The following is a 25,382-nucleotide window of genomic DNA, read 5'->3' as shown; positions in this document are numbered from 1 at the left end:
CACACACACACACACACACACACACACAAGTATCTTCCGTTGCATTACAACCACTCTTGCCTCCTCATTTCTTTACATGGTATCAGAGCGAGTGGTTGCCTGATCAAGTATTTTTGACTGTGTTGTGCTGCACGCCGACGATCAACAGAACCGGTCCATCGACAGAGAAGAAATCACCATGAATACTCAAATGGGAAGCGCTCTTCCTACAAAGAAGCTCGACAGAACGAACTTTGCATCTTGGGAATATAAGATGCATCAATACCTTGTAACTCCCACAATCAACATCATAACTCCCACCAATGGCAAGCAGACAGAAGTAGTCCTAGAGAGTTCGGCGGAAGGGGGAGTCATCATGCCGGACCAAGCAATCGTAGAAACCGAGTTGAGTGCGTGTACTGCGAAAAACTCGGCCACTACGAAGAGGAGTGTCGAAAGAAGAAGCGTGAGCATGGCCGACAACTGACAAATTATGCCATGAACTCCGACTACGGCAACCGCTGCGGAATGTTCATAATGAAGCACGAAGCACACTCAATGTCCGCACTTGTGTCAACTACCGATTCTACTCCGAACAACGTATGGTTTGTCGATTCGGGAGCATCCAATCACATGAAATCCCATGAAGATTGGTTTCGGGAACTACAGAGGCCCGAACGTCCCGGATATGTCGAAACAGGAGACGACACGACTCACCCCATACAGCATATCGGGAACGTCCCATTCGTAAATGACAGCAAACAAACCTACCTCAAGAACGTGCTGCATGTCCCCACTATTACGAAAAACCTGGTCTCGGTTGGCCAGATTGTCGAACAAGGAATGCAAGTATGCTTCAATAATGACGGATGCTTCATCGAAAAAGGTGATCAAGTCGTAGCTCATGGTTGACGAGAAGGCCGTATGTTCATCCTCGAATCGAGAGAGGTAAAGTTGGCCATGTATGCAAAGGGCCAGAAAGTCGAAACCGACTTAAAACTGTGGCACAAGAGAATCAACCACACTAATCTCCAGAAGCTACAAAACATGCAATCGAAAGGAGTCCTAATCAGACTCCCGAACTTTACGGCAAAGGAGATTACAGGCGTATGCGAAGCATGTCAGTTTGGAAAGCAACGCGGTCATGCATTCCCTAACAAGCGGAATGTAAGCAAAGGGATCCTGGATGTAATACATTTAGATGTATGGGGACCAGCCCAAACACCAACGTTCGGCGGATGTCGATACTTTGTCATGTTCATCGACGACTTCTCCAGGAACACCTGGATCTATCCAATGAAGCACAAGAGTGAAATGTCCAGGCACTTCCAGACATTCAAAGCCGAAGTCGAAAAAACTACGGGTCGGCATGTACGTTGTCTTCAATCAGATGGAGGCAAAGAATATTTTTAGTGAACCAATTTGCCTTGTCTGGTAATGATTTCTTTCAAGCGTTTGTGGATTCAATCATCAAGATGTCAGCTATTGGCGTGCTAACTGGAGAGGACGGAGAAGGAGAAATACGAAATTTGGATGAATTTACAGCATATCTTCGAAAAGAAGGAATCCGACGAGAGTTCTCGTGTCGACACACGCCTTAGCAAAACGGCGTAGTAGAACGTAAAAATCGCCATGTACTAGAAGTCGCACGAGCCATGATGAATGAGAAGAACTTGCTGAAATCATATTGGGCAGAAGCGGCAAATACGGCCGTATATATCATGAACTGGTGCACAACCTCAGGAGTACACGATATAACTCCACATGAGATGTTCTTCGGAAAGAAGCTGGATTTGTCACATGACCGCATTTTCGGTTCTATCGCCTACATACATATTCCCGACGATACGCGGCAAAAGCTTGACCCAAAGTTGGAGAAATGTATCCTCGTAGGATACTCACTCGAACAGAAGGGGTACAAATGCTACAACCCATCTACCCGAAAAATTCAAACAAGTCGAGACGTAGTCTTCGACGAGTACGCATTCTGGTACGCACCAGAGAATACTTCGACTCCAACCCCACTTGAGACATATGACACTGAAATAGAAATAGAAGTTGGGGATTGGCTGTCATAGATGTTAGAAGATAGCCCAATTACGACACGACTGAGTGGGCCATCAGAGCCGTCGAGCGATGAAAGCTGGACAAATGGAAGGCGAAAATGCAGGAATATGAAGATCAATTTGAATTCAAATCGACCCACTCCCTTGATAGTGAGTTCGAAGGCCTTGAAAGCGATTGGCTGCAAATGGATATACAAAGTAAAATACAATGCCGACGGATCCATGAATCGCTTCAAAGCACGACTCGTTGTGAAAGGCTACGTGCAAATGCACGACATAGACTATGAAGAAACCTTTTGCTCCGGTAGCAAAGATGAAAACTGTACGGACAAATATTGCACTCGCCGTAGCGAAGGGATGGCACCTCCACCAAATGGACGTAAAAAATTCTTTCCTCCAAGGAGAGTTAGAAGAAGAGGTGTACATGATACAACCACCTGGATTCGAATCGCGTAAACATCCACACACCGTATGCCAACCTAAGAAACCACTTTACGGCCTCAAACAAGAACCACATGCTTGCCATTCGAATATCACGCAATATCTTCATCAAGTCGTATTTCGGATGTCAAAATCCGATACTTCTCTGTACATCCGAAATGAGTCGGATAGCCGGATCATCATCATCCTGTATGTGGATGATTTGGTCATCGGAGGAAAGGATCTCACTGAGATTAACAAAGTCAAATCTCTTCTTTCCGGCAGATTCAAAATGAAAGACTTACACGAGCTCCATTACTTCCTAGGTATTGAAGTAATTCGAACACCATTCGGAATAATGATCTCTCAACCGTACTACATTCTCAACTTAATCTACAAGTTCGGAATGACTGAGTGCAAGCCTGTGTCTACCCCTCTTGATCGTAATCTCAAGATCGATGCTAGTTCCGGAACCGCTGAGAGCGAGCCGACTCAGTATCGGAAACTGATCGGTAGCTTGATCTATCTGACCATTACGCGACCCGACCTCAGTTATGTGGTTGGCATCCTTAACCAGTTTATGCAGAATCCGCAAAATCTTCATCTGGACTACGCTAAGAGGATACTTCGGTATGTTAGTATGACAATGGACTACAGCATTATGTACAAGACGAATGCGATCATTCAACTTGAAGGGTACACAAATGCGGATTGGGCAGGATATAAAGCAGATAGGCGATCCACATCCGGATTGGTCTTCTCTCTTGGTAGCGAAGCGATCTCTTGGAGTAGTAAGAAGCAACCGACAGTTGCATTGTCGAGCACGGAAGCTGAATACAGGGGCGCAGCAGTCGCCGCATGCGAAGCCGTCTGGCTCAAACGCGTACTAAAGGATCTGGGCGTACCCATCAACGATCCAATTCATCTCTACTGAGACAACATGAGCAGTATCTACCTGGCGCGGAATCCCATATTCCACGCGCGAACAAAGCATATTGAAGTTCACTACCACTTCATCTGCGAGCGCATACGGGCCGGAGAGATCGACCTACAACACATCAGTACACACCTCCAGGTTGCTCATATTTTTACAAAAGCTCTAAGCGTCGACAAGCTCGGGAAATTTGCATTGGACCTTGGTCTCAGGACATCTACATTGTCGAGCTTGAGGGGGACTACGCAACATATGCAACATAGACTACGCAACACGCAATAAGAAGGATAAAACAATAAAGCCAGAATCCGATCCCTTAAATTGAAGTACTTCGAAGACCGAAACAACTTTTCGACAGATGGAAGTTGTCTACGAAGGGGTGTGTTGAGAATCGAACTCAACTTCCCATAGATAGGTTTCACACTATCTCATGTACATGTTGGGCTAATTTTGTAAATAGTAGAAAGGGCACTTGCCCTAGCTTAGTTGGTATATAATCTAACGCATTGTACCTTAGTCATTATATGGATGTTTTATGTTTTGAAGCATTTTTTGGTTAATATACAATTTAGTCTATCTCTGTCTTCAGAGCTCTCTCTCTCTCTCTCTATGTCTTGAGACACACACACACACTTATCTTCCGCTGCATTACAACCACTCTTGCCTCCTCCTTTCCTTACAATATGCATAGAACCAATATAAATTTCATTGTTAGAATGTTGTTATTGTAGAGAAATCAAGAGCATAACAGAAATTAGTTTGGTACAAGACGCGAGAACCATATAGCTAATTTAGCAGTTCTGGTTTTTAAAGATAGTGGAGACTTATCATATTCAATATTTACATCACATATTAAATCAAGGGATTCATATTCTGAAAAATGGTTCGCAAAGTTTGGTTAGTGCATTGGCCGGGAATCGACCCGGGTCTATCGTGGCAAGGTACTATTCTACCACGACACCACCAATGCATAGGGAAATAGAAGCCCGATATTCCTTGTGACTTCTCAGGTATCCAATTTGATATTTATTTTAGAAAATAAATAGTTTAAATATTGTTGTGTCTTTCTTGGACGCAAATAAATTTAGGAGGAACCAAAATATGTTCTAAAAAGTAACTACGACGTTATATGTCCACTAACTCCATGAATTAGTTCTCTCCATTGCAGCAAACTTTAAGGTCTTTTAAGATTCTTGATGTTGAACGTTGTCTCACATCGTATGTGAAGGAATTGAACCTGAGTCTGTACCGTGAGAGGGTACTATTCTACCACTGAACTACCTATGCATGCAACATGCAATAAGACCATGTTAATTTTCTTTTATTGAGTCTATGGTATTCGAAATAGCAATGCTAAGTATTGCTCAATAATCACCATCTTACGTTGGCCTTTGTTAGAATATTGTTATTGTAGAGAAGTCATGAGCATAATACAAATTAGTTTGGCACAAGAAGCGAGAACCATATAGCTAATTTAGCAGTTCTAGTCTTTAAAGATAGTGGAGACTTATCATATTCAATATTTACAACACATATTACACGAATGAATTGATATTCTCAAAAATTGGTTCTGAAAGCTTGGTTAGTGCATTGGCCGGGAATCGAACCTAGGACTGTACCGTGGCAGGGTACTATTCTACCACGAGACCACCAATACATAACAAAATATAAACCTGATATTCCTTGTCAACTCTCAGGTATCCAAATTGTGTTCTCAAAAGTAACTACGACGTTATATGTGCACAGACTCCTTGAATTATTTCTCTTCGTTGCAACAAACTTTAAGGTCATTTTTCGATTCTTGATGTCGAACATGGTCTCACGTCGTATCTGAGGGAAATTTCTCTCCCAAGATTGAATAACCTTATTTTCATCATTGCATTGGCCGGGAATTGAACCCGAGTCTGTACCGTGGGAGGGTACCATTCTACCACTAAACTACCAATGCATGCAATATGCGATAAGACCATGTTAATTTTCATTTATTGAGTCTATAGTATTCGAAATAGCAATGCTAAGTATTGCTCAATAATCACCAGCTTACGTTGGCTTTTGTTAGAATATTGTTATTTTAGAGAAATCACGATCATAACAAAAATTAGTTTGGCATAAGAAGCGAGAACTAGATAGCTAATTTAGCAGTTATTGTGTTTAAATATAGTGGGGACTTATCATATTCAATATTTACATCACATAGTACATGAAGGGATTGATATTCTTAAAAAATGGTTCTGAAAGCTTCATCTGTGCATTGGCCAGGAATCGAACCTGGGTCTGTACCGTGGCAGGGTAGTATTCTACCACTAGGCACCAATGCATAGGAAATATAAACTGAATATTCCCTATCACTTCTCAGGTATCCAATTTCATATATACGTTCAAAATAAATGGTTTAAATATTATTGTGGTATTGTTGGATGCAAATAAATTGAGAAGGAAACAAAACACGTCCTCCAATGTAAGTACGACTTTATTTCTCCTTGACAATATTTCTCGTCGTTACAACAAAATTTAAGGTCATTTACGATTCTTGATGTCGAACATGGTCCCACATCGTATCTGAGGGAAATTTCTCTCCCAAGATTGAATAACCTTGTTTTCATCATTGCATTGACTGGGAATTGAACGCGAGTCTGTACCGTGGGAGGGTACTATTCTACCACTAAACTACCAATGCATGCAACATGCGATAAGACCATGTTAATTTTCTTTATTGAGTTTGTGGTATTCGTAATAGCAATGCTAAGTATTGCTCAATAATCACCAGCTTACATTGGCCTTTCTTAGAATATTGTAATTTCAGAGAAATCACGATCATAACAGAAATTAGTTTGGCACAAGAAGCGAGAACCATATACCTAATTTTGCAGTTATGGTGTTTAAAGATAATGGAGACTTATCATATTCAATATTTACATGACATATTAATTAAAGGGATTGATATTCTCAATAATTGGTTCCGAAAACTTTGTTAGTGCATTGACCGGGAATCGAACCCGTGTCTGTACTGTGGCAGGGTACTATTCTTTCACTAGACCACCAATGCATATCGAAAAAAGAACCCGATATTCCCTATTATTTCTCAGGTATCCAATTTGATGGATACGTTAGAAAATAAATAGTTTAAATATTATTGTGATATTGTTGGACGCAAATAAATTTAGAAGTAAACAAAATACGTCCTCAGAAGTAACTACGTCCTTATATGTCTACATACTCTTGGACATTATTTCTCGTCGTTACAACAAATTTTAAGGTCATTTAAGATTCTTGATGTCGAACATGGTCTTACATCGTATTTGAGGGAAATTTTTCTCCTAAAATTGAATAACCTTGTTTTCATCATTGCATTGGCCAATAATTGAACCCGAGTTTGTATCGTGGGAGGGTAATATTCTACCACTAAACTACCGATGCATGTAACATGCGATAAGACCATGTTAATTTTATTTTATTGAGTCTATGATATTCAAAATAGCAATGCTAACTATTGCTCAATAATCACTATCCTACGTTGGCCTTTGTTAGAATATTGTTATTGTAGAGAAATTAAGATCATAAGAGAAATTAATTTGGCACAAGAAAAGAGAACCACATAGTTAATTTAGCAGTTCTAGTTACTTATCATATTCAATATTTACAGCACATATTACATGAAGCGATTCATATTTTGAAAAATGGTTCGCAAAGTTTGGTCAGTGGATTGGCCGGGAATCGAACCCGGGTCTATACCGTGGTAGGGTACTATTCTACCACTAGACCACCAATGCATAACGAAATATAAACCCGATATTTCCTATCACTTCTTAGGTATCCAATTTGATATATACGCTAGAAAATAAATAGTTTCAATATGATTATGGTATTGTTGGACGCAAATAAATTTAGAAGGAAACAAAATATGTCCTCAAAAGTAAGTACAACCTTATTTCTCCTTGACATTATTTCTCGTCGTTATAGCAAAATTTAAGGTCATTTACGATTCTTGATGTCGAACATGGTCCCACATCGTATCTGTGGGAAATTTCTCTCCCAAGATTGAATAACCTTGTTTTCATCATTGCATTGACCGGGAATTGAACCTGAGTCTATACCGTGTGAGGGTACTATTCTTCCAAAAAACTACCAATGCATGCAACATGCGATAAGACCATGTTAATTTTCTTAATTGAGTCTATGGTATTCAAAATAGCAGTGTTAAGTATTGGTCAATAATCACCAGCTTATGTTGGCTTTTGTTAGAATATTGTTATTTTAGAGAAATCACGATCATAACAGAAATTAGTTTCGCACAAGAAGCAAGAACCATATAGCTAATTTTGCAATTATGGTGTTTAAAGATAGTGGAGACTTATCATATTTAATATTTACATCACATATTACATGAAGGGATTGATATTCTTAAAGAATGATTCCGAAAGCTTCATCAATGCATTGGCCGGGAATCGAACCCGGGTCGGAACCGTGGCAGGGTACTATTCTTCCACTAGACCACCAATGCATCTCAAAATAAAAACCCGATATTCCCCGTCACTTCTCAGGTATCCAATTTGATGTATACGTTGTCGTAGTGTATTTCGTACACTACGTGAAAAACTTATAATGTACCGATTTAATAAATATGAATAAATAGTACAAAATATTAAAATATATATAACATGCATAGGGCAACATTGGAACCTTGCACCTCCATGTTAATAATGTAATCTTTTACCATTACACTAGCATTTCATTAATGTTCAAAAATAGATGTTCCACATAGAAAGCTTAGTTCACCTAGGAGAAACTTTAGTTAAAAGAAAACGCATGGTAAAAGAAAAAGCTACGCATGCACATCTAGCGTGCATGAACGCTATAGTTGATAAAAAACACACAAGTTAGAAAAAGCATGATCACTTTAGATAAAGTATATAGTCTATCTATAGGAAAAGCATGGAGTCTATAGTTAGAAAAAAAAAAAGCATGGACTCCCTGATCACTACATAAGGATGGGGAGCACAATGTAATAGGTGTGTGAAATATTTGGAAATTGGATATATTTTCGAAAACACCAACCGATTAATATAATCGTGGGATTCACGAAAATGATATAATCTATACTTGTGGGATTCACAAGTTTCTTATATCTTTCTTTCAATCTAAATACATATTCTTATCTAAATATTGATTAATCGAATACAATACACTCGTGGGATTCACGAAATTTCTATCTCTCTTTCTAATAATCTATTCATTACTAGCCTCATCTCATATTCTTCTTTCTCCTAGTCCAAAACCTCAGTGGTTCCCACCCGACTCACGCAACGATCCGGCGCCGAAAGGCACGACACATTTGGTGAACCCGACTTGAAGACGGGTGGCAAGGGGATGGAGAATCAACAAGAGGCGATGAACATGATGATGATGATGGTTGAGCGGATGCAACAAGAACAACGCGCGATGACGGAGATGAAGGCGACAGTAGAGCGGCTTGTGCGACGAAATGGGGAATTCAACGGAAATGATGTGTCACGCTATCTACGTGACTACAAAGGGGAGATGATGCGATGTGGGAGACCGGAAGGATTGCAAGTGATATCCTTAAGTCGGGTAGCCACGGATGAGTTACAAGAAAGAATCTACAAGATACGGCAACAAAATCCAACATGGGGGTCCTTTGAAGAAGCTTTATGAGAGGCATATGACTACGAGAGATCGAAGGGACGAGATCGACGCAAGTTTGACGAATGGGTGGCATCGGAGAAGACCCACCGAAGTGCAACACAAGCATTCCTAGAGTTCGAGCATCGTCTTGCTCGACTCTCGGAGCGGGAACAACGATTGGTGGGGGAGGATAAAGTCCTAATGTTCGTAAAATCGATCGATCGAAAAGAATGGATGGACATCGCGATCGAACTCGAAGACGATGACGGTACGAATGGTCTTACCGAAGATTGGGCCGAAGTCCAAAGGGTATGCCGGAGACATGATGAGAGGAAGATGACAATCTTGTCAACGACATGGCCGATGAAGGATGGTCGATTGAAGACAAACGATGGAGCCGATATGAAGGCCGAAATACAACAAGATGGTGTGACGGAAGAGGGTGTAAAACAAGCTACCCTCTTGTCTTGCGAAAGAACAACGACGAAGGATAAGGCCGATAACCCAAGTGTAGAAGAAGATTTCAGAATACAAGTGTCCGAAACATTGGGTGAAAAAGGGGTAAGCATAATTGATGCAGTGAAAGAGAGCAAGGAGGACTTGATTGAGGAGGTCGCCACGAAAGATGACATCAAATCAAAGGTGGCTATGGACGAATCAACGACGGATGGCCACATCGAGACTTCCCCACCACGGATTCCAGAGACTTCGGCGGTTGCGTTCGAAAGGCAACGTGAGACCGAAGAGACGGAAGGTGGCGGAGAGAAAACAAAGGTCGAAGCCGATGCGGATGACGGAGAGATAGCCGAGAATATGGCTATGGGTGAAACAACGGAGGATGATAATACCAAGGATTCCTACCCACTAATTCTAGAGACTTCGGCAGTTGTGTCCGAGAACCAACGTGAGACCGAAGAGACGGGAGGTGGCAGCAAGGAAGGTAAAGTTGGAAGCCGGTTCGGATGGAAGATGATCCGCCTGAAATTCCGATGTAAACAAAAGCACGACAACGCGAAGGTCGGGTCTACGATGGGAGAAGCATGTAATACGGAGCACGAGCTACGGCACCAAAAGAAGCACGTGCTATGGCGTAAAGAGAAGCACACGCTACGGCGCAAAAAGAAGCACGCACTACTGTGCAAAAAGAAGCATGCACTACGGGGTAATACGACGCATGCACTACGATGGAATACGAAGCATGCACTACGGCCTAATACGACGCATGTGCAACATCGAGAAATAAAGCAAGCATTAAAGCCACATAAGGACCTAATAGCGAGCGCGTATTCGGAGGTCGACATCGACACGTGGGTAGAACCTACGGAAGACAAGCGCGGAGTGGAGAGAGACAACACACCGAGATGCTCAAGAGTACGACAAGGGACCATGACAACCACTCATGGCAATGCAAAGAATGAACGAAGATTATGGTGGATCGGATGGCGACAATGGTTCGGGTGGAAAGAATGGATGTGCTCAAAATGGAGAGACAAAGCTGACATAGCGAGAGAAACGAAGGGTACAACAAGTAACGAAGAATTACGAGGGCTGGTAACCGGAGACCGGACAGAGCCGGCAACTGAACTAAACCGGAAACCGGGCGGAGTCCGCAACCAAAAACCGGAGACCGAACGGGGCTGGCAACCAAAAATGACCGGTGACGAAACCAACCATGCGGAGAACGGATGGACGAGACTAACAATCACCGACAACTTCGGCACATTCCGGAGGATGTGCGGGTTCGGAGGGGGCGAGTGTCGTAGTGTATTTCGTACACTACGTGAAAAACTTATAAAGTACCGATTTAATAAATATGAATAAATAGTACAAAATATTAAAATATATATATAGCATGCATAGGGCAACATTCGAACCTTGCACCTCCATGTTAATAATGTAATGTCTTACCATTACACTAGCATTTCATTAGTGTTCAAAAATAGATGTTCCACATAGAAAGCTTAGTTCATCTAGGATAAACTTTAGTTAAAAGAAAACGCATGGTAAAAGAAAAAGCTACGCATGCATATCTAGCGTGCATGAACGCTATAGTTGATAAAAAACACACAAGTTAGAAAAAGCATGATCATTTTAGATAAAGCATATAGTCTATCTATAGGAAAAGCATGGAGTCTATAGTTAGAAAAAAAAAAAGCATGGACTCCCTGATCACTACATAAGGATGGGGAGCACAATGTAAAAGGTGTGTGAAATATTTGGAAATTGGATATATTTCCGAAAACACCAATAGATTAATATAATCGTGGGATTCACGAAAATAATATAATCTATACTTCTGGGATTCACAAGTTTCTAATATCTTTCTTTCAATCTAAATACATATTCTTATCTAAATATTGATTAATCGAATACAATACACTCGTGGGATTCACGAAATTTCTATCTCTCTTTCTAATAATCTATTAATTACTAGCCTCATCTCATATTCTTCTTTCTCCTAGTCCAAAAACTCAGTGGTTCCCACCCGTCTCACGCAACGATCCGGCGCCGAAAGGCATGACAACGTTAGAAAATAAATAGTTTAAATATTATTGTGGTATTGTTGGACGCAAATAAATTTAGAAGGAAACAAAATGCGTCCTCCGAAGTAACTACGACCTTATATGTCCACATAATCTTGGACATTATTTCTCGTCGTTACAACAAAATGTAAGGTCATTTAAGATTCTTGATGTCGAACATGGTCCCACATCGTATCTGAAGGAAATTTCTCTCCCAAGATTGAATAACCTTGTTTTCATCATTGCATTGGCAGGGAATTGAACCCGAGTTTGTACCGTGGGAGGGTACTATTCTACCACTAAACTACCAATGCATGCAACATGCGATAAGACCATGTTAATTTTCTTTATTGAGTCTGTGGTATTCGAAATAGCAATGCTATGTATTGCTCAATAATCACCAGCTTACGTTGGCTTTTGTTAGAATATTGTTATTTTAGAGAAATCACGATCATAACAGAAATTAGTTTGGCACAAGAAGTGAGAACCATATAGCTAATTTTGCAGTTATGGTGTTTAAACATAGTGGACACTTATCATAATCAATATTTACATCACATATTACACGAAGCGATTCATATTCTGAAAAATGGTTCGGAAAGTTTGGTCAGTGCATTGGCCGGGAATCGAACCCGGGTCTGTACCGTGGCAGGGTACTATTCTACCACTAGACCACCAATGCATAATGAAATATAAACCTGATATTTCCTGTCACTTCTCAGGTATCCAATTTGATAGATACGTTAGAAAATAAATAGTTTAAATATGATTGTGGTATTGTTGGAGGCAAATAAATTTAGAAGGAAACAAAATACGTCCTCAGAAGTAAGTACAACCATATTTCTCCTTGACATTATTTCTCGACGTTACAACAAAATTTAAGGTCATTTACGATTCTTGATGTCGAACATGGTCCCACATTGTATCTCGGGCAAATTTCTCTCCCAAGATTGAATAACCTTGTTTTCATCATTCCATTGGCCGGGAATTGAAGGCGAGTTTGTACCGTGGAAGGCTACTATTCTACCACTAAACTACCAATGCATGCAACATGCGATAAGACCATGTTAATTTTCTTTATTGAGTCTGTGGTATTCGAAATAGCAATGCTAAGTATTGCTCAATAATCACGAGCTTACGTTGGCTTTTGTTAGAATATTGTTATTTTAGAGAAATCACGATCATAACAGAAATTAGTTTGGCACAAAAACCGACAACCATATAGGTAATTTAGCGGGTATAGTGTTTAACGATAGTGAAAACTTATCATATTCAATATTTACGTTATATATTACATGAATGGATTGATATTCTCAAGAATTGGTTCCGAAAGCTTGCTCAGTGCATTAGCCGGGAATCAAACCCGGGTCTTTACCGTGGCAGGTTACTATTCTACCAGTAGACCACCAATGCATAACGAAATATAAATCCGATATTTCCTATCACTTCTCAGGAATCCAATTTGATATATATATTAGAAAATAAATAGTTTAAATATGATTGTGGTATTGTTGGACGCTGATAAATTTAAAAGAAAACAAAAAATGTCCTCAGAAATAATTACAACCTTATTTCTCCTTGACATTATTTCTCGTTGTTACAATAAGATTTAAGGTCATTTAAAATTCTCTGATGTCGAACATAGTCCCACATCGTATCTGAGGGATATTTCTCTCCCAAGCTTGAATAAGCATCTTTTTATCATTGCATTGGCCGGGAATTGAACCCGAGTCTATACCGTGGGAGGGTACTATTCTACCACTAAACTACCAATGCATGGAATATACAATAAGAATATGTTAATTTTCTGTTATTGAGTCTGTGGTATTCGAAATAGCAATACTAAGTATTGCTCAATAATCACCAGGTTATGTTGGCTTTTGTTAGAATAGTGTTATATTAGAGAAATCACGATCATAACAGAAATTAGTTTTGCAAAAGCAGCAAGAACCATATAGCTAATTTAGCAGTTCTGGTCCTTAAAGATAGTGGAGACTTATCATATTCAATATTTACGTTATATATTACATGAAGGGATTGATATTCTCAAGAATTGGTTCCGAAAGCTTGCTCAGTGCATTAGCTGGGAATCGAACCCCGGTCTGTACCGTGACAGGGTACTATTCTACCACTAGACCACCAATGCATAACGAAATATAAACCCGATATTTCCTATCACTTCTCAGGTATCCAATTTGATATATACGTTAGAAAATAAATAATTTAAATATGATTGTGGTATTGTTGGACGCTGATAAATTTAAAAGAAAACAAAATACGTCCTCAGAAATAATTACAACCTTATTTCTCCTTGACATTATTTCTCGTTGTTACAATAAGATTTAAGGACATTTAAAATTCTCTGATGTCGAACATAGTCCCACATCGTATCTGAGGGATATTTCTCTCCCAAGCTTGAATAAGCATCTTTTTATCATTGCATTGGCCGGGAATTGAACCCGAGTCTATACCGTGGGAGGGTACTATTCTACCACTAAACTACCAATGCATGGAATATACAATAAGAATATGTTAATTTTCTGTTATTGAGTCTGTGCTATTCGAAATAGCAATGCTAAGTATTGCTCAATAATCGCCAGCTTATGTTGGCTTTTGTTAGAATATTGTTATTTTAGAGAAATCACGATCATAACAGAAATTAGTTTTGCAAAAGCAGCAAGAACCATATAGCTAATTTAGCAGTTCTGGTCCTTAAAGATAGTGGAGACTTATCATATTCAATATTTACGTTATATATTACATGAAGGGATTGATATTTTCAAGAATTGATTCCGAAAGCTTGCTCAAGTATTGCTCAATAATCACGAGCTTATGTTGGCTTTTGTTAGAATAGTGTTATTTTAGAGAAATCACGAACATAGCAGAAATTAGTTTTGGAAAAGCAGCAAGAACCATATAACAGAAATTAGTTCTGGTCCTTAAAGATAGTGGAGACTTATCATATTCAATATTTACGTTATATATTACATGAAGGGATTGATATTTTCAAGAATTGATTCCGAAAGCTTGCTCATTGCATTAGCCGGGAATCGAACCCGGGTCTGTACCGTGGCAGGGTACTATTCTACCACTAGACCACCAATGCATAACAAAATATTAACCCGATATTTCCTATCACTTCTCAGGTATCCAATTTGATATATACGTTAGAAAATAAATAATTTAAATATGATTGTGGTATTGTTGGACGCTGATAAATTTAAAAGGAAACAAAATACGTCCTCAGAAATAATTACAACCTTATTTCTCCTTGACATTATTTCTCGTTGTTACAATAAGATTTAAGGTCATTTAAAATTCTCTGATGTCGAACATAGTCCCACATCGTATCTGAGGGATATTTCTCTCCCAAGCTTAAATAAGCATCTTTTAATCATTGCATTGGCCGGGAATTGAACCCGAGTCTATACCGTGGGAGGGTACTATTCTACCACTAAACTACAAATGCATGGAATATACAATAAGAATATGTTAATTTTCTGTTATTGAGGCTGTGGTATTCGAAATAGCAATACTAAGTATTGCTCAATAATCACCAGGTTATGTTGGCTTTTGTTAGAATAGTGTTATATTAGAGAAATCACGATCATAACAGAAATTAGTTTTGCCAAAGCAGCAAGAACCATATAGCCAATTTAGCAGTTCTGGTCCTTAAAGATAGTGGAGACTTATCATATTCAATATTTACGTTATATATTACTTGAAGGGATTGATATTCTCAAGAATTGGTTCCGAAAGCTTTCTCAGTGCATTAGCCTGGAATCGAACCCGGGTCTATACCGTGGCAGGGTACTATTCTACCACTAAACCACCAATGCATAACGAAATATTAACCCGATATTTCCTATCACTTCTCAGGTATCCAATTTGATATATACGTTAGAAAATAAATAATTTAAATATGATTGTGGTATTGTTGGACGCTGATAAATTTAAAAGAAAACAAAATACGTCCTCAGAAATAATGACAACCTTATTTCTCCTTGACATTATTTCTCGTTGTTACAATAAGATTTAAGGTCATTTAAAATTCTCTGATGTCGAACATAGTCCCACATCGTATCTGAGGGATATTTCTCTCCCAAGCTTGAATAAGCATCTTTTTATCATTGCATTGGCCGGGAATTGAACCCGAGTCTATACCGTGGGAGGGTACTATTCTACCACTAAACTACCAATGCATGGAATATACAATAAGAATATGTTAATTTTCTGTTATTGAGTCTGTGGTATTCGAAATAGCAATACTAAGTATTGCTCAATAATCACCAGGTTATGTTGGCTTTTGTTAGAATAGTGTTATATTAGAGAAATCACGATCATAACAGAAATTAGTTTTGCAAAAGCAGCAAGAACCATATAGCTAATTTAGCAGTTCTGGTCCTTAAAGATAGTGGAGACTTATCATATTCAATATTTACGTTATATATTACATGAAGGGATTGATATTCTCAAGAATTGGTAGGGATTGATATTCTCAAGAATTGGTTCCGAAAGCTTGCTCAGTGCATTAGCCGGGAATCGAACCCCGGTCTGTACCGTGACAGGGTACTATTCTACCACTAAACCACCAATGCATAACGAAATATTAACCCGATATTTCCTATCACTTCTCAGGTATCCAATTTGATATATACGTTAGAAAATAAATAATTTAAATATGATTGTGGTATTGTTGGACGCTGATAAATTTAAAAGAAAACAAAATACGTCCTCAGAAATAATTACAACCTTATTTCTCCTTGACATTATTTCTCGTTGTTACAATAAGATTTAAGGTCATTTAAAATTCTCTGATGTCGAACATAGTCCCACATCGTATCTGAGGGATATTTCTCTCCCAAGCTTGAATAAGCATCTTTTTATCATTGCATTGGCCGGGAATTGAACCCGAGTCTATACCGTGGGAGGGTACTATTCTACCACGAAACTACCAATGCATGGAATATACAATAAGAATATGTTAATTTTCTGTTATTGAGTCTGTGCTATTCGAAATAGCAATACTAAGTATTGCTCAATAATCACCAGCTTATGTTGGCTTTTGTTAGAATATTGTTCAGCTTATGTTGGCTTTTGTTAGAATATTGTTATTTTAGAGAAATCACGATCATAACAGAAATTAGTTTTGCAAAAGCAGCAAGAACCATATAGCTAATTTAGCAGTTCTGGTCCTTAAAGATAGTGGAGACTTATCATATTCAATATTTACGTTATATATTACATGAAAGGATTGATATTTTCAAGAATTGGTTCCGAAAGCTTGCTCATTGCATTAGCCGGGAATCGAACCCGGGTCTGTACCGTGGCAGGGTACTATTCTACCACTAGACCACCAATGCATAACAAAATATTAACCCGATATTTCCTATCACTTCTCAGGTATCCAATTTGATATATACGTTAGAAAATAAATAATTTAAATATGATTGTGGTATTGTTGGACGCTGATAAATTTAAAAGGAAACAAAATATGTCCTCAGAAATAATTACAACCTTATTTCTCCTTGACATTATTTCTCGTTGTTAAAATAAGATTTAAGCTCATTTAAAATTCTCTGATGTCGAACATAGTCCCACATCGTATCTAAGGGATATTTCTCTCCCAAGCTTGAATAAGCATCTTTTTATCATTGCATTGGCCGTGAATTGAACCCGAGTCTATACCTGGGAGGGTACTATTCTACCAATAAACTACCAATGCATGCAATATACAATAAGAATATGTTAATCTTCTGTTATTGAGTCTGTGGTATTCGAAATAGCAATGCTAAGTATTGCTCAATAATCACCAGCTTATGTTGGCTTTTGTTAGAATATTGTTATTTTAGAGAAATCACGATCATAACAGAAATTAGTTTTGCAAAAGCAGCAAGAACCATATAGCTAATTTAGCATTTCTGGTCCTTAAAGATAGTGGAGACTTATCATATTCAATATTTACATCACATATTACATGAAGGGATTGATATTCTCAAGAATTGGTTTCGAAAGCTTGGTCACTACATTGAAGGGGAATTGAACCCGGGTCTGTACCACTAGACCACCAATGCATAACAAAATATAAACTCGATATTACCTATCACTTCTCAGGTATGCAATTTGATATGTATGTTACAAAATAAATAGTTTAAATATGGTTGTGGTATTGTTGGACGCAAATGAATTTAGATGGAAACAAAATACGTTCTCAGAAGTAAGTACCACCTTATTTATCCTTGACTTTATTTCTTGTCGTTACAGCAAAATTTATGGTCATTTACGATTCTTGATGTCGAACATGGTCTCACATCGTATCTCAGGGATTTTTCTCTCCCAAGATTGAATAAGCTTCTTTTCATCATAGCATTGTCTGGGAATTGAACCCGAGTCTGTACCGTGGGAGGGTACTATTCTACCACTAAACTACCAATGCATGGAATATGCAATATGAATATGTTAATTTTTTGTTATTGAGTCTGTGGTATTCGAAATAGCAATGCTAATTATTGCTCAATAATCACCAGCTTATGTTGGCTTTTATTAGAATATTGTTATTTTAGAGAAATCACGATCAGAACAGAAATTAGTTTTGCAAAAGCAGCAAGAACCATATAGCTAATTTGGCAGTTCTGGTCCTTAAAGATAGTGGAGACTCATCATATTCAATATTTCCATCACATATTACATGAATGGATTGATATTCTTAAAAAATGGTTTTGAAAGCTTCATCAATGCATTAGTCGTGAATTGAACCCGGCTATGTACCTTGGCAAGGTACTATTCTTCCACTAGACCAACAATGCATCTCGAAATAAGACCCCGATATTCCCCATCACTTCTCAGGTATCCAATTTGATGTCTACGTTAGAAAATAAATAGTTTAAATATTATTGTGGTATAGTTGGACGCAAATAAATTTAGAAGGAAACAAAATACGTCATCAGAAGTAACTACGACCTTATATGTCTACATACTCTTGGACATTATTTCTCGTCGTTACAACAAAATGTAAGGTAATTTAGGATTCTTGATGTCGAACATGGTCTCACATCGTATCTGAGGGAAATTTCTCTCCCAAGATTGAATAACCTTGTTTTCATCATTGCATTGACCGGGAATTCGACCCGAGTCTGTACCGTGGGAGGGTACTATTCTACCACTAAACTACCAATGCATGCAACATGCTATAAGACCACGTTAATTTCCTTTATTGAGTCTGTGGTATTCGAAATAGCAATGCTAAGTATTGCTCAATAATCACGAGCTTACGTTGGCCTTTCTTAGAATATTGTTATTTTAGAGAAATCATGATCATAAGAGAAATCACGATCATAGTTAATTTAGCAGTTCTGGTTTTTAAAGATAGTGGAGACTTATAATATTTAATATTTACATCACATATTACATGAAGCGATTCATATTCTGAAAAATTGTTCGCAAAGTTTGGTCAGTACATTAGCCGGGAATCGAACCCGGGTCGGAACCGTGGCAGGGTACTATTCTACCACTAAACTACCAATGCATGCAACACGCTATAAGACCATGTTAATTTTCTTTATTGAGTCTGTGGTATTCGAAATAGCAATGGTAAGTATTGCTCAATAATCACCAGCTTACGTTGGCCTTTCTTAGAATATTGTTATTTTAGAGAAATCACGATCATAAGAGAAATTAATTTGGCACAAGAAGAGAGAACCATATAGTTAATTTAGCAATTCTGGTTTTTAAAGATAGTGGAGACTTATCATATTCAATATTTACATCATATATTACATGAAGAGATTCATATTCTGTAAAATGGTTCGCAAATTTTAGTGAGTGCATTGGCCGGGAATCGAACCCGGGTCTGTACCGTGGCAGGGTACTATTCTACCACTAGACCACCAATGCATAACAAAATATAAACCCGATATTTCATATCACTTCTCAGGTATCCAATTTGATATATATGTTAGAAAATAAATAGTTTAAATATGGTTGTGGTATTGTTGGACGCCGATAAATTTAGAAGGAAACAAAATACGTCCTCAGAAGTAAGTACCACCTTATTTCTCCTTCACATTATTTCTCATCGTTACAACAAAATTTAAGGTCATTTACGATTCTTGATGTCGAACATGGTCCCACATTGTATCTGAGGGAAATTTCTATCCCAAGATTGAATAACCTTGTTTTCATCATTGCATTGGCCGGCAATTGAACACGAGTCTGTACCATGGGAGGGTACTATTCTACCACTAAACTACCAATGCATGCAACATGCGATGAGACCATGTTAATTTTCTATTATTGATTTTGTTGATGTCGAACATGGTCTCACATCGTATCTAAGGGAAATTTCTCTCCCAAGATTGAATAACCTTGTTTTCATCATTGCATTGGCCAGGAATTGGACCTGAGTCTGTACCGTGGGAGGGTACTATTCTACCACCAAACTACCAATGCATGCAACACGCTATAAGACCATGTTAATTTTCTTTATTCAGTTTGTGGTATTCGAAATAGCAATGGTAAGTATTGCTCAATAATCACCAGCTTACGTTGGGCTTTCTTAGAATATTATTATTTTAGAGAAATCACGATCATAAGAGAAATTAATTTGGCACAAGAAGAGAGAACCATATAGTTAATTTAGCAATTCTGGTTTTTAAAGATAGTGGAGACTTATCATATTCAATATTTACATCATATATTACATGAAGAGATTCATATTCTGAAAAATGGTTCGCAAATTTAAGTGAGTGCATTGGCCGGGAATCGAACCCGGGTCTGTACCGTGGCAGGGTACTATTCTACCACTAGACCACCAATGCATAACAAAATTTAAACCCGATATTTCATATCACTTCTTAGGTATCCAATTTGATATATACGTTAGAAAATAAATAGTTTAAATATGGTTGTGGTATTGTTGGACGCCGATAAATTTAGAAGGAAACAAAATACGTCCTCAGAAGTAAGTACCACCTTATTTCTCCTTCACATTATTTCTCATCGTTACAGCAAAATTTAAGGTCATTTACGATTCTTGATGTCGAACATGGTCCCACATTGTATCTGAGGGAAATTTCTATCCCAAGATTGAATAACCTTGTTTTCATCATTGCATTGGCCGAGAATTAAACCCGAGTCTGTACCGTGGGAGGGTACTATTCTACCACTAAACTACCAATGCATGCAACACGATATAAGACCATGTTAATTTTCTTTATTGAGTCTGTGGTATTCGAAATAGCAATGGTAAGTATTGCTCAATAATCACCAGCTTACGTTAGCCTTTCTTAGAATATTGTTATTTTAGAGAAATCACGATCATAAGAGAAATTAATCTGGCACAAGAAGAGAGAACCATATAGTTAATTTAGCAATTCTGGTTTTTAAAGATAGTCGAGACTTATCATATTCAATATTTACATCATATATTACATGAAGAGATTCATATTCTGAAAAATGGTTCGCAAATTTTAGTGAGTGCATTGGCCGGGAATCGAACCCGGGTCTGTACCGTGGCAAGGTACTATTCTACCACTAGACCACCAATGCATAACAAAATTTAAACCCGATATTTCATATCACTTCTCAAGTATCCAATTTGCTATATACGTTAGAAAATAAATAGTTTAAATATGGTTGTGGTATTGTTGGACGCCGATAAATTTAGAAGGAAACAAAATACGTCCTCAGAAGTAAGTACCAACTTATTTCTCCTTCACATTATTTCTCATCGTTACAACAGAATTTAAGGTCATTTACGATTCTTGATGTCGAACATGGTCCCACATTGTATCTGAGGGAAAATTCTATCCCAAGATTGAATAACCTTGTTTTCATCATTGCATTGGCCGGGAATTGAACCCGAGTCTGTACCGTGGGAGGGTACTATTCTACCACTAAACTACCAATGCATGCAACATGCGATAAGACCATGTTAATTTTCTATTATTGAGTTTGTTGATGTCGAACATGGTCTCACATCGTTTCTGAGGGAAATTTCTCTCCCAAGATTGAATAACCTTGTTTTCATCATTGCATCGGCCGGGAATTGGACCCAAGTCTGTACCGTGGGAGGGTACTATTCTACCACTAAACTACCAATGCATGCAACACGCTATAAGACCATGTCAATTTTCTTTATTCACTCTGTGGTATTCGAAATAGCAATGGTAAGTATTGCTCAATAATCACCAGCTTACGTTGGCCTTTCTTAGAATATTGTTATTTAAGAGAAAACACTATCATAAGAGAAATTAATTTGGCACAAGAAGAGAGAACCATATAGTTAATTTAGCAATTCTGGTTTTTAAAGATAGTGGAGACTTATCATATTCAATATTTACATCATATATTACATGAAGAGATTCATATTCTGAAAAATGGTTCGCAAATTTTAGTGAGTGCATTGGCCGAGAATCGAACCCGGGTCTGTACCGTGGCAGGGTACTATTCTACCACTAGACCACCAACGCATAACAAAATTTAAACCCGATATTTCATATCACTTCTCAGGTATCCAATTTGATATATACGTTAGAAAATAAATAGTTTAAATATGGTTGTGGTATTGTTGGACGCCGATAAATTTAGAAGGAAACAAAATACGTCCTCAGAAGTAAGTACCACATTATTTCTCCTTCACATTATTTCTCTTCGTTACAGCAAAATTTAAGGTCATTTACGATTCTTGATGTCGAACATGGTCCCACATTGTATCTGAGGGAAATTTCTATCCCAAGATTGAATAACCTTGTTTTTATCATTGCATTGGTCGGGAATTGAACCCGAGTCTGTACCGTGGGAGGGTACTATTCTACAACTAAACTACCAATGCATGCAACATGCGATAAGACCATGTTAATTTTCTATTATTGAGTGTGTTGATGGGGAACATGGTCTCACATCGTATCTGAGGGAAATTTCTCTCCCAAGATTGAATAACCTTGTTTTCATCATTGCATTGGCCGGGAATTGGAGCTGAGTCTGTACCGTGGGAGGGTACTATTCTACCACTAAACTACCAATGCATGCAACACGCTATAAGACAATGTTAATTTTCTTTATTGAGTCTGTGGTATTCGAAATAGCAATGCTAAGTATTGCTCAATAATCACCAGCTTACGTTGGCCTTTCTTAGAATATTATTATTTTAGAGAAATCACGATCATAAGAGAAATTAATTTGGCACAAGAAGAGAGAACGATATAGTTAATTTAGCAATTCTGGTTTTTAAAGACAGTGGAGACTTATCATATTCAATATTTACATCATAGATTACATGAAGAGATTCATATTCTGAACAATGGTTCGCAAATTTTAGTGAGTGCATTGGCCGGGAATCGAACCCGGGTCTTAACCGTGGCAGGGTACTATTCTACCACTAGACCACCAATGCATAACAAAATATAAACCCGATATTTCATATCACTTCTCAGGTATCCAATTTGATATATACGTTAGAAAATAAATAGTTTAAATATGGTTGTGGTATTGTTGGACGCCGATAAATTTAGAAGGAAACAAAATACGTCCTCAGAAGTAAGTACCACCTTATTTCTCCTTCACATTATTTCTCTTCGTTACAGCAAAATTTAAGGTCATTTACGATTCTTGATGTCGAACATGGTCCCACATTGTATCTGAGGGAAATTTCTATCCCAAGATTGAATAACCTTGTTTTCATCATTGCATTGGCCGGGAATTGAACCCAAGTCTGTACCGTGGGAGGGTACTATTCTACCACTAAACTACCAATGCATGCAACATGCGATAAGACCATGTTAATTTTCTATTATTGAGTTTGTTGATGTCGAACATGGTCCCACATCGTATCTGAGGGAAATTTCTCTCCCAAGATTGAATAACGTTGTTTTCATCATTGCATTGGCCGGGAATTGGACCCGAGTCTGTACCGTGGGAGGGTACTATTCTACCACCAAACTACCAATGCATGCGACACGCTATAAGACCATGTTAATTTTCTTTATTGAGTCTGTGGTATTCGAAATAGCAATGCTAAGTATTGCTCAATAATCACCAGCTTACGTTGGCCTTTCTTAGAATATTGTTATTTTAGAGAAATCACGATAATAAGAGAAATTAATTTGGCACAAGAAGAGAGAACGATATAGTTAATTTAGCAATTCTGGTTTTTAAAGATAGTGGAGACTTATCATATTCAATATTTACATCATATATTACATGAAAAGATTCATATTCTGAAAAATGGTTCACAAATTTTAGTGAGTGCATTGGCCGGGAATCGAACCCGGGTCTGTACCGTGGCAGGGTACTATTCTACCACTAGACCACCAATGCATAACAAAATTTAAACCCGATATTTCATATCACTTCTTAGGTATCCAATTTGATATATACGTTAGAAAATAAATAGTTTAAATATGGTTGTGGTATTGTTGGACGCCGATAAATTTAGAAGGAAACAAAATACGTCCTCAGAAGTAAGTACCACCTTATTTCTCCTTCACATTATTTCTCATCGTTACAGCAAAATTTAAGGTCATTTACGATTCTTGATGTCGAACATGGTCCCACATTGTATCTGAGGGAAATTTCTATCCCAAGATTGAATAACCTTGTTTTCATCATTGCATTGGCCGAGAATTAAACCCGAGTCTGTACCGTGGGAGGGTACTATTCTACCACTAAACTACCAATGCATGCAACACGATATAAGACCATGTTAATTTTCTTTATTGAGTCTGTGGTATTCGAAATAGCAATGGTAAGTATTGCTCAATAATCACCAGCTTACGTTAGCCTTTCTTAGAATATTGTTATTTTAGAGAAATCACGATCATAAGAGAAATTAATCTGGCACAAGAAGAGAGAACCATATAGTTAATTTAGCAATTCTGGTTTTTAAAGATAGTGGAGACTTATCATATTCAATATTTACATCATATATTACATGAAGAGATTCATATTCTGAAAAATGGTTCGCAAATTTTAGTGAGTGCATTGGCCGGGAATCGAACCCGGGTCTGTACCGTGGCAAGGTACTATTCTACCACTAGACCACCAATGCATAACAAAATTTAAACCCGATATTTCATATCACTTCTCAAGTATCCAATTTGCTATATACGTTAGAAAATAAATAGTTTAAATATGGTTGTGGTATTGTTGGACGCCGATAAATTTAGAAGGAAACAAAATACGTCCTCAGAAGTAAGTACCAACTTATTTCTCCTTCACATTATTTCTCATCGTTACAACAGAATTTAAGGTCATTTACGATTCTTGATGTCGAACATGGTCCCACATTGTATCTGAGGGAAAATTCTATCCCAAGATTGAATAACCTTGTTTTCATCATTGCATTGGCCGGGAATTGAACCCGAGTCTGTACCGTGGGAGGGTACTATTCTACCACTAAACTACCAATGCATGCAACATGCGATAAGACCATGTTAATTTTCTATTATTGAGTGTGTTGATGGGGAACATGGTCTCACATCGTATCTGAGGGAAATTTCTCTCCCAAGATTGAATAACCTTGTTTTCATCATTGCATTGGCCGGGAATTGGACCTGAGTCTGTACCGTGGGAGGGTACTATTCTACCACTAAACTACCAATGCATGCAACACGCTATAAGACCATGTCAATTTTCTTTATTCACTCTGTGGTATTCGAAATAGCAATGGTAAGTATTGCTCAATAATCACCAGCTTACGTTGGCCTTTCTTAGAATATTATTATTTTAGAGAAATCACGATCATAAGAGAAATTAATTTGGCACAAGAAGAGAGAACGATATAGTTAATTTAGCAATTCTGGTTTTTAAAGACAGTGGAGA

The 25,382-nt window shown here is 37.9% G+C and overlaps 23 non-coding genes across 23 annotated transcripts; all 23 read right to left on the bottom strand.

The window, feature by feature from the left end:
- Window positions 1–5,276: 5,276 nt before the first annotated feature.
- Window positions 5,277–5,347, bottom strand: TRNAG-CCC (transfer RNA glycine (anticodon CCC)). Its single transcript has one exon. It is a non-coding gene; the product is annotated as a tRNA-Gly (tRNA).
- A 1,751-nt stretch (window positions 5,348–7,098) lies between these two features.
- On the bottom strand, window positions 7,099–7,169 carry TRNAG-ACC (transfer RNA glycine (anticodon ACC)). Its single transcript has one exon. It is a non-coding gene; the product is annotated as a tRNA-Gly (tRNA).
- Window positions 7,170–12,175: 5,006 nt separating this feature from the next.
- Window positions 12,176–12,246, bottom strand: TRNAG-GCC (transfer RNA glycine (anticodon GCC)). Its single transcript has one exon. It is a non-coding gene; the product is annotated as a tRNA-Gly (tRNA).
- A 1,023-nt stretch (window positions 12,247–13,269) lies between these two features.
- On the bottom strand, window positions 13,270–13,340 carry TRNAG-CCC (transfer RNA glycine (anticodon CCC)). Its single transcript has one exon. It is a non-coding gene; the product is annotated as a tRNA-Gly (tRNA).
- A 662-nt stretch (window positions 13,341–14,002) lies between these two features.
- On the bottom strand, window positions 14,003–14,073 carry TRNAG-CCC (transfer RNA glycine (anticodon CCC)). The gene has a single exon. It is a non-coding gene; the product is annotated as a tRNA-Gly (tRNA).
- Window positions 14,074–14,599: 526 nt separating this feature from the next.
- Window positions 14,600–14,670, bottom strand: TRNAG-GCC (transfer RNA glycine (anticodon GCC)). The gene has a single exon. It is a non-coding gene; the product is annotated as a tRNA-Gly (tRNA).
- A 292-nt stretch (window positions 14,671–14,962) lies between these two features.
- Window positions 14,963–15,033, bottom strand: TRNAG-CCC (transfer RNA glycine (anticodon CCC)). Its single transcript has one exon. It is a non-coding gene; the product is annotated as a tRNA-Gly (tRNA).
- Window positions 15,034–15,332: 299 nt separating this feature from the next.
- On the bottom strand, window positions 15,333–15,403 carry TRNAG-GCC (transfer RNA glycine (anticodon GCC)). Its single transcript has one exon. It is a non-coding gene; the product is annotated as a tRNA-Gly (tRNA).
- A 292-nt stretch (window positions 15,404–15,695) lies between these two features.
- Window positions 15,696–15,766, bottom strand: TRNAG-CCC (transfer RNA glycine (anticodon CCC)). Its single transcript has one exon. It is a non-coding gene; the product is annotated as a tRNA-Gly (tRNA).
- A 688-nt stretch (window positions 15,767–16,454) lies between these two features.
- TRNAG-CCC (transfer RNA glycine (anticodon CCC)) lies at window positions 16,455–16,525 on the bottom strand. The gene has a single exon. It is a non-coding gene; the product is annotated as a tRNA-Gly (tRNA).
- A 331-nt stretch (window positions 16,526–16,856) lies between these two features.
- TRNAG-GCC (transfer RNA glycine (anticodon GCC)) lies at window positions 16,857–16,927 on the bottom strand. Its single transcript has one exon. It is a non-coding gene; the product is annotated as a tRNA-Gly (tRNA).
- Window positions 16,928–19,018: 2,091 nt separating this feature from the next.
- Window positions 19,019–19,089, bottom strand: TRNAG-GCC (transfer RNA glycine (anticodon GCC)). The gene has a single exon. It is a non-coding gene; the product is annotated as a tRNA-Gly (tRNA).
- A 297-nt stretch (window positions 19,090–19,386) lies between these two features.
- On the bottom strand, window positions 19,387–19,457 carry TRNAG-GCC (transfer RNA glycine (anticodon GCC)). Its single transcript has one exon. It is a non-coding gene; the product is annotated as a tRNA-Gly (tRNA).
- Window positions 19,458–20,309: 852 nt separating this feature from the next.
- Window positions 20,310–20,380, bottom strand: TRNAG-GCC (transfer RNA glycine (anticodon GCC)). Its single transcript has one exon. It is a non-coding gene; the product is annotated as a tRNA-Gly (tRNA).
- Window positions 20,381–21,039: 659 nt separating this feature from the next.
- Window positions 21,040–21,110, bottom strand: TRNAG-GCC (transfer RNA glycine (anticodon GCC)). The gene has a single exon. It is a non-coding gene; the product is annotated as a tRNA-Gly (tRNA).
- A 291-nt stretch (window positions 21,111–21,401) lies between these two features.
- TRNAG-CCC (transfer RNA glycine (anticodon CCC)) lies at window positions 21,402–21,472 on the bottom strand. The gene has a single exon. It is a non-coding gene; the product is annotated as a tRNA-Gly (tRNA).
- Window positions 21,473–21,962: 490 nt separating this feature from the next.
- Window positions 21,963–22,033, bottom strand: TRNAG-GCC (transfer RNA glycine (anticodon GCC)). Its single transcript has one exon. It is a non-coding gene; the product is annotated as a tRNA-Gly (tRNA).
- Window positions 22,034–22,324: 291 nt separating this feature from the next.
- TRNAG-CCC (transfer RNA glycine (anticodon CCC)) lies at window positions 22,325–22,395 on the bottom strand. Its single transcript has one exon. It is a non-coding gene; the product is annotated as a tRNA-Gly (tRNA).
- A 490-nt stretch (window positions 22,396–22,885) lies between these two features.
- Window positions 22,886–22,956, bottom strand: TRNAG-GCC (transfer RNA glycine (anticodon GCC)). Its single transcript has one exon. It is a non-coding gene; the product is annotated as a tRNA-Gly (tRNA).
- Window positions 22,957–23,247: 291 nt separating this feature from the next.
- On the bottom strand, window positions 23,248–23,318 carry TRNAG-CCC (transfer RNA glycine (anticodon CCC)). The gene has a single exon. It is a non-coding gene; the product is annotated as a tRNA-Gly (tRNA).
- A 490-nt stretch (window positions 23,319–23,808) lies between these two features.
- Window positions 23,809–23,879, bottom strand: TRNAG-GCC (transfer RNA glycine (anticodon GCC)). Its single transcript has one exon. It is a non-coding gene; the product is annotated as a tRNA-Gly (tRNA).
- Window positions 23,880–24,538: 659 nt separating this feature from the next.
- On the bottom strand, window positions 24,539–24,609 carry TRNAG-GCC (transfer RNA glycine (anticodon GCC)). The gene has a single exon. It is a non-coding gene; the product is annotated as a tRNA-Gly (tRNA).
- A 291-nt stretch (window positions 24,610–24,900) lies between these two features.
- Window positions 24,901–24,971, bottom strand: TRNAG-CCC (transfer RNA glycine (anticodon CCC)). The gene has a single exon. It is a non-coding gene; the product is annotated as a tRNA-Gly (tRNA).
- Between the last annotated feature and the right edge of the window lie 411 nt (window positions 24,972–25,382).

The sequence above is a fragment of the Azolla caroliniana genome, unplaced genomic scaffold (assembly GCF_043228905.1).
Source record: "Azolla caroliniana isolate FFs.n. ecotype wild unplaced genomic scaffold, voAzoCaro1.0.p SCAF_9, whole genome shotgun sequence".
NCBI classification, from domain to species: domain Eukaryota; kingdom Viridiplantae; phylum Streptophyta; class Polypodiopsida; order Salviniales; family Salviniaceae; genus Azolla; species Azolla caroliniana.
The sequence above is the reverse complement of the archived record's forward strand: the minus strand, read 5'-3'. Positions and strand labels throughout refer to the sequence as shown.